Source organism: Haliaeetus albicilla, chromosome 17, assembly GCF_947461875.1.
Source record: "Haliaeetus albicilla chromosome 17, bHalAlb1.1, whole genome shotgun sequence".
In the NCBI taxonomy this organism is placed as follows: Eukaryota; Metazoa; Chordata; class Aves; order Accipitriformes; family Accipitridae; genus Haliaeetus; species Haliaeetus albicilla.
This window is the reverse complement of record NC_091499.1, coordinates 20337414-20346603: the sequence shown is the minus strand read 5'-3', so window position 1 is coordinate 20346603 and position 9190 is coordinate 20337414.

The window sequence follows — 9190 nt, the reverse complement described above, 5'->3', positions numbered from 1 at the left end:
AGCTTTTGAACCAATCTGAAGAGCTGAAGGCTAAATCCACAAGAGAAGGGTTATTTCTACATTCAGCTTTGGCTTTAAACACCTGAGTCTAAAATTGCCAACCTCCCACACCCTTGGTAAGCCACCACCTAATCCTGAAGGCTTTCCAAATCCTTAGGTTTTCAGCAATGAATTTCTCCAGATGCGCAGGTACTCAGCGGTAACAGCCCTGATCTTTTCTACGTTACGCTTCCTTGGTACTGATAGGCAAAGAGTGTCTTCTGAGATCTTCACCGCAGCAGCCTTTTAGAAAATACCTGAAATATCACCCACCACCCAAAATGTGGGCAACAGAAGAGGGTTATGCCTTCCCCCCACTATGTCTAGTCATGGGTGAGCAATGGTGTAAGAGAAGGTTAATCAATCTTCTAAGGAAATTCAAGCAGGAGCCCTCCAACAACTGTTCCCAACTGTTGATGCCTCTGAACTTCCTTATCTTTAGCAAAGGTCCTCAACCTTTCCCAAACTTTGATTCTATAAAAGGAGGAGAAAAAGAGAGAGAACAAACATGTGGGTATGACTTCCTAGCCTGGAGGCCTTTGGTATGGGAAGGTGGCCTCTGTGCCTGTTCTACTCATCATACTATATGCAATGGTAAGATATCAATGGGACAAAGAATGAAGCTAAGGGCTCTCATTTTGCATGTGAGTACACTGGGTAATGGAGTTGTGCTTTAGTCACCTTTTGCTCAATGAACACTTACTTCAAGGAACAGCTTCCATACAATGAAATGGCAGGCTTCTCCATCACCCCTAGTACTCTCATGTTTAGGGCTGTTTGAATGTTAGCTGATGCGGATTTAGGTCCTCAAACAGATGAGACTTCACCACTTGAATCGTTCTTCCTGAGAGACTGTCCTCAACAATGAGCTACTGGGTAAAAGAGGAGGGATGGCAACATAATTTTTTTCTCCCCTTACTTAGGCCATGTTTTCAAAAAGAGAACTGATTGTGGCGTTGCACTCTGGCTCACCTCAGAGCCTTAGGAGACAGGAACCTGCAGTACTGTATACTCACAGATACTTCTCTGCACCCACTGCCAGGGCATCACTACTCATGGGCTCTACCATAGTACATGTAAGAATAACAAGACAAAGCAATGGATTTTTGCATTCTAGTCTCTGGACTAGAAACATACCTAGCAGGTCACATTCAACTATTTCCTTATTTTAAATATCATTCTTGGTGTATTTATGAGTGTTCAAAGGTGCCAACTCCTGCTTTATGTACCAAGAAGGCACAGCAGAAGGAAAGACCCCTTTTCCCTGTCTGGGATGTTCTATATCTGTCTAAGAGAAAAAAACGCACAATTTTTCAGCCCATTTTCCAGCCTTTCTGGAATCACAAGTGATTATTAAAATTAAGTTTAATGTTGAATTTGCTAAGACCTTTTTTCCCATTAGGAAGTAGAATGAAAACAGCAGGCAGGATCATGAGGATCTTTGGATATTGGTGACACCTCGGTCTTTCGTGTCCTCTGCCTGAGGCATGCGGCACTTCAGAGAAGAGCATGCTTCAAGAAATAATTTTGCTCAGTACAGACCTACATCTATTATAGATATATAATAACTCCACTGTAGACACTGAAGAGAGGATTTCACCAGTCCTCTGGGGTCTAGTGAAAAATAAAAGTGTGGTATGGTGTAATGTTACGCATGCTACATTGTCTTACTCCCATCTAGACTCTTTAAAGAAGGCCTCCTGAGTTGTCACAAGAGTATGTGGTAAAAGCAAGAAATTATTAAAAGGTAGGTATGCCTAGGGAGGGTACTAAAAATGAGTGGGAAATTTTGTATTTTGTTTAGTATATTTTCATAGACAAAAAGAGGAGCTGTACTTTTTAACTTTTGGACCTAGCTTAATTAGTATTGTATGTACATTTAAAATGTTAGACTTCCAATAGAGAAAGACCAGTTCCATCAGTCAATGTTTGTTACAACCAGCACAGAACTGACACAATTATGTGCTTGCAGTATAAAACCCAACTTATGGCTTTAACATTAGACAACTGACTGAATGAGAGCAGAGAGGTGCCATTACTATGCTTCCAAGTTGTAGTAAAGTCTGAGTTTCATTCATGTATTTACTGTTGCCTTGATCATCTCCTTTAACAGAAAGAACTGCAGGAGGAAGAAATATACTCCAGACGTACTGTGAGTAGCTGTTTGTGGTTGTCTCACATCATCATCCTCAACTCGAAAAGTCACTCAGACAGAGGATCCAAAAGAATATTTTAAAACACGTGGACCCTTGACTACACAACTGGAGCAGCTGACTCTCACATAACCTGAGAGCAACCCTACCTTGGCTCACCAGTGGGTCTCTGTCCTTTCCTGCTGCCAGCAGCATTCCCATCCCAGCTAAGAAGGACAATATCAGACACAGATTCATTGCTAGTGATGTAGAGAAGTTCATCTGGTTGGGACCAGGTTTCAACTAGAGACCAACCAGTCCTTTCCTTTAGGGTGCATGCCAGGTTATAATGGTTATAACCCTATTTTGCCAAGCTGTGTGAAACCACAGCCTTTGTATGCTCCAAAGTATCAAGTGTAGGAGGAATATGAAAACACAGACTCTGTGTCTTGATGTTGATCTTGCTTGTCTTCTCAGGCAGTGAAATGAGTATCCAAGGATCCATGAAAGGATGGATCCAATGATCTATCCAGAACAAATGGTGCTACTGGCAGTGTGAGCATTTTATAACTGTATCACAAGTACCAACCATAGACTCATTTTCATTCTTGTCCATATCAGGTTGGCCACATGTAATGTCTGCTGTGAGGAAATCTCTTGCTTTCCCTCTAGTCCTGCAGCAACCCCAGCATGTAGGAGTGGTGAGAGCATTACGACTTTGGTGCTGCTGCAACATTCTTCCTTAGGGCAGGTGTATGTTGTACACTAAGGAAAAAGGCTATATCTACAATAGCCAGAGTATCCAAAGTTGCTCTGGAAGTGAGGCTGGTGAGAGATTTCCAGAGGCTGGTAGGGCGAGAGAGGCAGAATAGTGGCAGGATGTGCTGGTGCCTCCGTCCAGCCGGTGCACAGGAGGCGCACGCCTCTGGCATCCTGGGGCTTTTGCAGCCTGTCAAGGGCCATAAGCACATCCTTGCCTTATCCCTCACCGTGGCCCCAGGCCCACAGTCACACTGTTGGTGCCCCACACCAAGCCCGCCTTCCCCTCCTGAGCTGGCCAGCACCTCCCTGTGCCCTGGCAGCTGGTCTTGTAGTGACGTTGCTGCGCAGGGGCTGCCCAGCCCACTGCTCCCTGAGACTCATCCATGGCTCAGCCTCAGTCAGCTCTTTTTGATTTATTTTCACTTCAGTCAAATAATTCTGCTATGACCATTAGCATAACATTAACAAAATTTCTATTTCCATTCAGTTCTGTGTTGTTGTGAATCGCATTTCTCTGATAGGTATTTGTTTTTGCAATCATAGTGATGAAACACATTTACTGGTTGTAGCAGTTACAGGAATTCTAAATAAATATCTGTCTTTGTTTAATTTCAGTAAATCAGGACATTTCACTAGCATCATAATAATAGGGATTTGGGGAATACTATGTGTCCGTGAAATAATTCTTGAAGCAATTTATTCTTGCATCAGCGCAAAACTCCCTTCAATTTGGGCTATTCCCAGAAGATAAGGGACTGGTTTTCTAAACTAGAGGATTTTTTTTTCCCAGATTTTGCTCTGGGTTTTGTATCTGGGGTTTTTTTTTTGCTATTTGGGTGTGTAAAAATATGTAATTGCAGGTTTCTACTGGTTGTAAGTGGTACTATTTATAGTAGTTAGCCTTCCTAACCTCCAGGTTAGCTTCCATCTCCAAAAGGTACCAATACTGCCAGTGTGATCAATATCACCCTAGAAAAACATACAGATGTTGCATACAGTGTAAGTGAGCCTGGTTTTGGTAATATTGTTATCCTGGCTTCCCTTTTGAATTTACTTTTCATGTATTTCCAGATAGTAAGCTGATGCTGTCCAAATTTATACCTTGTTAACCCTTCTCAGCTGAATGGGAGTGAATACATGTAACTGAGAGGTGAATTTAGGAGGATATGAAGGGGACTGTAAACTCATGAAAACATAGGTAATGTTTGCTCAGTGTTTTCTCTTTAAAAACATTACCCTCTTTGTGCTTCTGGCTGCAGTGGTACGAAGAATGCTGATTTTATTGCGTCATTTGGCGCAGACTTTTTTTATTTTTTATTTTATATTATTTTTAAAAGTAATTTCAAATTACATTGCAAATGTAGAAAAGCTATGCAGTTGTGAAATATTGTTTGGCAATGCTGACCATTTTCATAGATTGAGGCATTTCATTGATTTCATACATCTGAAATCCAGGGATTAGTCTCTGAGAAATTATTTCCCCACCGCTCCCACTTTGATGGAAGGGATCTATTGTTTTGGGGGCATGTCTGAACACATGGGATGCCTGTTTCTGGGAGAACTCTATCATTCAAATGAGATGATATGAAAGGCAGAGTGTGTAAACTACAGCTGTGGAGAAGCAGATTGTAGCTAATTGATCCAGATTTTGCCAGGACTCATCTGGATAACTTGACTTTGCGTTGAGCTGCTGCAAACAATAACAACAAACTCCTTTCCATGTACCCTTGATTTGGAGTATTTCTTAAATCTGCCTATGGAAATTTGTTCCCCAAACTCTTCTCAAAAGCAGCCAAATAAATTACATATTTTGTTCAGGACAACTATGATTCACAATGGTACAGAATACGGGCTTTATTCTGTTGCTTTTATGTATGGGTATCTACCAGTGAAATCTATGAGGATTGTTCTGTGAGAAAAGTCCTCAGGACCCTGCCTAAAAAGTTGCATGTTTTAGGGTTGCAAATGGTATATATTAATAGGAAAATTCAATTTGTTTTTCTCTTCATCCTTCAATAACATGTGAAGAAAACAACATGGTCTAAACCTAAGTACAGTATTCGTGCTGGCCAACAACCCGCTATTGCGCCACACACAAAATTCCCATTGAGGTCAATGGCAGTGCCCTGAGCAGAGTGTCTCTTGGACTCAGCCCGTTTTTGTGTGCATGTATATGTGCGTGCATGTGTGTGTGTGTGTGTTGAGTAATAATTTTCCACACCAGAAAAAAAAAAAAAAACCAACCAAAAAACTTTGTTGTCATGCTATCTTACAAGGAAGCTAGTTTCACCCACACAGAGTTGAAAGCACATACCACTCTGTTACAGCACATAAACACTGTTATCACGCTAGTTGCAGAAAGAGCACTGTCACTGGGACATTTTATAGGCATGGGCTTTTATACTATTCAGCAAGCTATTGAAAATTAAAATGTAATTAGTGTAGCAAAACAATAGTTTGCATCTTTTAATTACTGCTCCATTTTTTTGACAGAATGTTTTAATTATTGTTTTTTCTTCTGTTCTGTTTTTATTGATTTGGTGCCAGTTCAATTGTGTTACCAAGACCTCCCAGTACTCAATGAATTTACCTCAGGGGATTCTGTCTTCTTCATTGTTTTAAAATAAACCAGATCTCCAACTACCTACAAAACAAAATTAGAAGTGGAGGAGGAAAGAAAGAAAGGCAGAAAGAACGGGAGAAAGAGAGAAAGAAGGAAAGAAACGCAGGAAGGGAAGGAGGGAAGGAAGGAGGGAAGGAGGGTAGAAGGAAGGAGGGAAGGAGGGTAGAAGGAAGGATAGAAGGAATGAGAAAGAGAAAGACAGAAAGAAAGAAAAGAAAGAAAGAAAAGAAAGAAAGGAAGGAAGAAAGGAAGGAAAGAAGGAAAGAAGGAAGAAAGAGAAAGAAGGAGGAAAAGCAAGAAGGAGCAAGAGGAAGGAAATCAGAGAAGGAATGAAAAGGAGGAAAAGAGATAAGGAAAGAAAGGGAAGAAAGAGAAAAAAATCACTGTTATTACATGCATGATTTTCTATTGATATGTGTGTTAGTATAAAACTTTTATTTAGCTATAGTATCAGATTTGTTTTCAATTATTTTAGTTAAAAATGTAGTTCTGATCTTCTGAAAAGTAGTCGGAAAACTCAGCTCACAAAGAAATTACATTGATCAAAATTTTAATATTAAAATCACAGCAGAAAACACCAAAAAAACCCCCCACTTTGAGAATTTTTCAATATAGTCCCTTGGGGAAGAAAATACACATCCTGAGAGGCTAGGTTATGGTAGTACTGTCATTCTCTGTGGGTGTGCATGCACTCAATTTATTGCAGCCTTTCAGCTGTCAGAAAAGTGCAAAGTAAGTGGGAAATGACACAGAGCACTGATTTAGAACACTTTCATCTCTATATGGTCTGTTTTCATTAGTGATCAAGAGAGAGGAAAGTAGTGGTTAGGCACTATCTGTACTACAAAGCAAACGCTGCAGAGGCTATACAGCACATGGTCTTTTGAATGACTGTATACCTCTAACTAGAAACAAACAAACACACAAAGCACTGTATTTATTTGAGAGACTTTAATAGCTCCTTTGCAGCCATTTTGTACATAACAGGAAGCAAACCATTCCAATTCCCAGTATGCTTTATCCTGAAGTATTTTCACCCAAGGGGTTAGTCACCATGTATTTTGTCTTACTTTTTACTTATTACATATTTGTAAAATGTAGCAAGTCTTACTTCTTGCATATTTGAGCCTTTATGAGGCAAGACATTATTTATTTACTATGCTGTTATTTGATTACTTAATAAACAGCTCACAGAGGCAAACAACAAGAAACCCAAACCCAAGAAGACCAACACTGCATTTTCAATAGCAAGATCCCTTGGGAGCCAGGCTCCAGGATTTTCATAGCAGAAAAATGTGGTCACACCACTCAGAGGCATTGGCGGTGGCTGGGAGAGACTGGGAGGTGGTAGACATAAGCCCAAACAAGGAGGAACTAATGGAGAACCTGATACAGTCAGGAGGATTAACGCCGTATCTCTCCTGGGGATTCATAGTTTTGAGTTCCCCTCCTTTCATAAACATCTGGTTGCCTTTCTTCGGGGAGGATGGCCTCCAGTTGCCTCTCTCCAAGTAAGCAAAGAAGGTCCACTTTGCAACTTCTACTCTTTTAGGGAAAGAAAGACACAAGTCTTGCAGTTCACTGCTACTCCTCAGCACTGTCAGCCACTCCTGGGTGCAGGGTTTGGTACTGGACATGCCTTTAATTCCAAAGGTATGAAATATTACCTTCAGTCAATGTGACAAGCATTTTTCTTCCAGAGTTTAGCCTTCAAGCCCACAAATATCAGCAGCAAATACCACACAAATCTTTAAAATTGGGCAGTGGGTAGGACCTGCTGCTTTTAATTCTTTTTTAACCTTTGCCAAGCTGCTGTTCTTTAAATTGCTGCTTAGTTTCCCTCTTCAGCATTACCAGTTGTTGGGGTTTTGCTTGTTTGTTTGTTTCTTCTCACTGGAATGGTGGAATAGCCATGTCACAGTGATGCACTAGCCCTGGTGATGTCATGGTCATATCACGGCAGGCAGCCACCAGGTCCTGTCACTAGCCCTGGTGATTTTGTGGCTGTGTCACAGCAGGTAGAATGTTGGTGGCTGGTGACACGACAAGCCCTGGATGGGTATAAAAACAGCTACACCAGCCCAGGCTGGCAGACAAGTAGCTGGGTGAATGAGGGCAGGGAGGCAGGGGCTGCCCATGGCGATGGAAAGTTGTTGCTCCTCCTTTGTTGCTTCTCCTGTGTGTTACAGCTGGATGCTCGGGCAGGGACATTACCAGATCATGGCACGCCTCTGTGACCTCCTCTGCCGCTCAGCTGGAGAACTGTCAATGCTCTACAGGACAGATAAGATAGCCCCAGCCTGTGCCCCATCACATTTTTGCAGGGAGCTAGAAGCTCCCCATGGCTGTGGGCAAAGGGAGCTCCCCACCCTTTTCCGTGGGTAGCTGAGGGCTGGGGCCCACATGAACTACTGGTACCGGCCCTAGTGAGGCCGTGGGCAGAACGCTGGCGGTGGCATGTGTCACATTGGGGCTGGTGGCATGGTTGGCCCAGGACAGGTGTCTCCTGGCTGTAAGGGAGATGTGGGATGGACAGCCTCGGTGTGCGGCTGGGGGAGCCCTGGGCAGGGAGGCAGAGGTTGCCCCGTGGCAACAGACAGGGGTGCTCCCGTTGTTGGTTCTGTCTTTGACAGCCACAGCCCCGGAAAGGGACATGACCAAGTCGTAACGCACTCCTCTGCTTCCTCTGCCACTCAGCTGGAAAGTGTAGCAGCTTTCTGCGAGGACATTGACCTAAGGATAAGGAAACACATGTGGCCCAAGTCTGCACTGTGTCATGATCCTACAGGCAGCTGGAAGGTCCCCAGAGCTGTGGACAAAAGGAGCTCCACACCACCCACCTTCTCTGTGTGAAACTTCTCTGTGTGCAACCTCCTTACAAAAATGTGAGGGAAAACTGGAATTTACATCGCCAAGAAGACAAATTTTAAACTTCATCAGCATTGTTTGTAATAAATAAATATTTAAATAAATAAACTTCATCAGCATTAAACATATGTCTTGAGAATCACTATGAACTACATACTAGCACTAAAATTTTCGCCTTAGCTGTTACCTGCTGATTTTCTAGCTCTTTGTTCTCCCAGAAAGTGCAATTGAAATTTATTAATATCCATTGTTCAACCCTGAGGACATATTCACACTTCCTGTACACTTTTCTATGCATAAAATACTGAAGTATAAGCTTAGAGGCTGCTTCTGCACATAAGTCTGGAGTGAATATCTGTCTGAAGAACTCCCTACACCTCACTGTAGACATTTGTAATATAGAGGTCTACATCTGAGGCCAGGGTCCCTTTATAGTCAGTGGAAGAAAATACTCACAGGAGATGATTCATCTAACCTATTTTAGATATCTACGTGAGGACAAGAATAACCATGCCCTAGAAGTATCTATTTCCACTTCATTGTCTGAGGAGAACTCACTGCACTTCAAACATCTCAAGTTGGATGCAGTGAATCCTCCTCTCAATGCAAAGACCAATTATCCTGAGAAATCCCATGCTACTATCTGCCTTTGCTCCCTACCAACACCACAAGCTTATAACCACTGTGAAGCTTAAAAGTTGTAGATGAACATCTTAATAGCAACATCCCTGGATTTCTATTCATGCGTGAGGCCTGGCCTCCATCT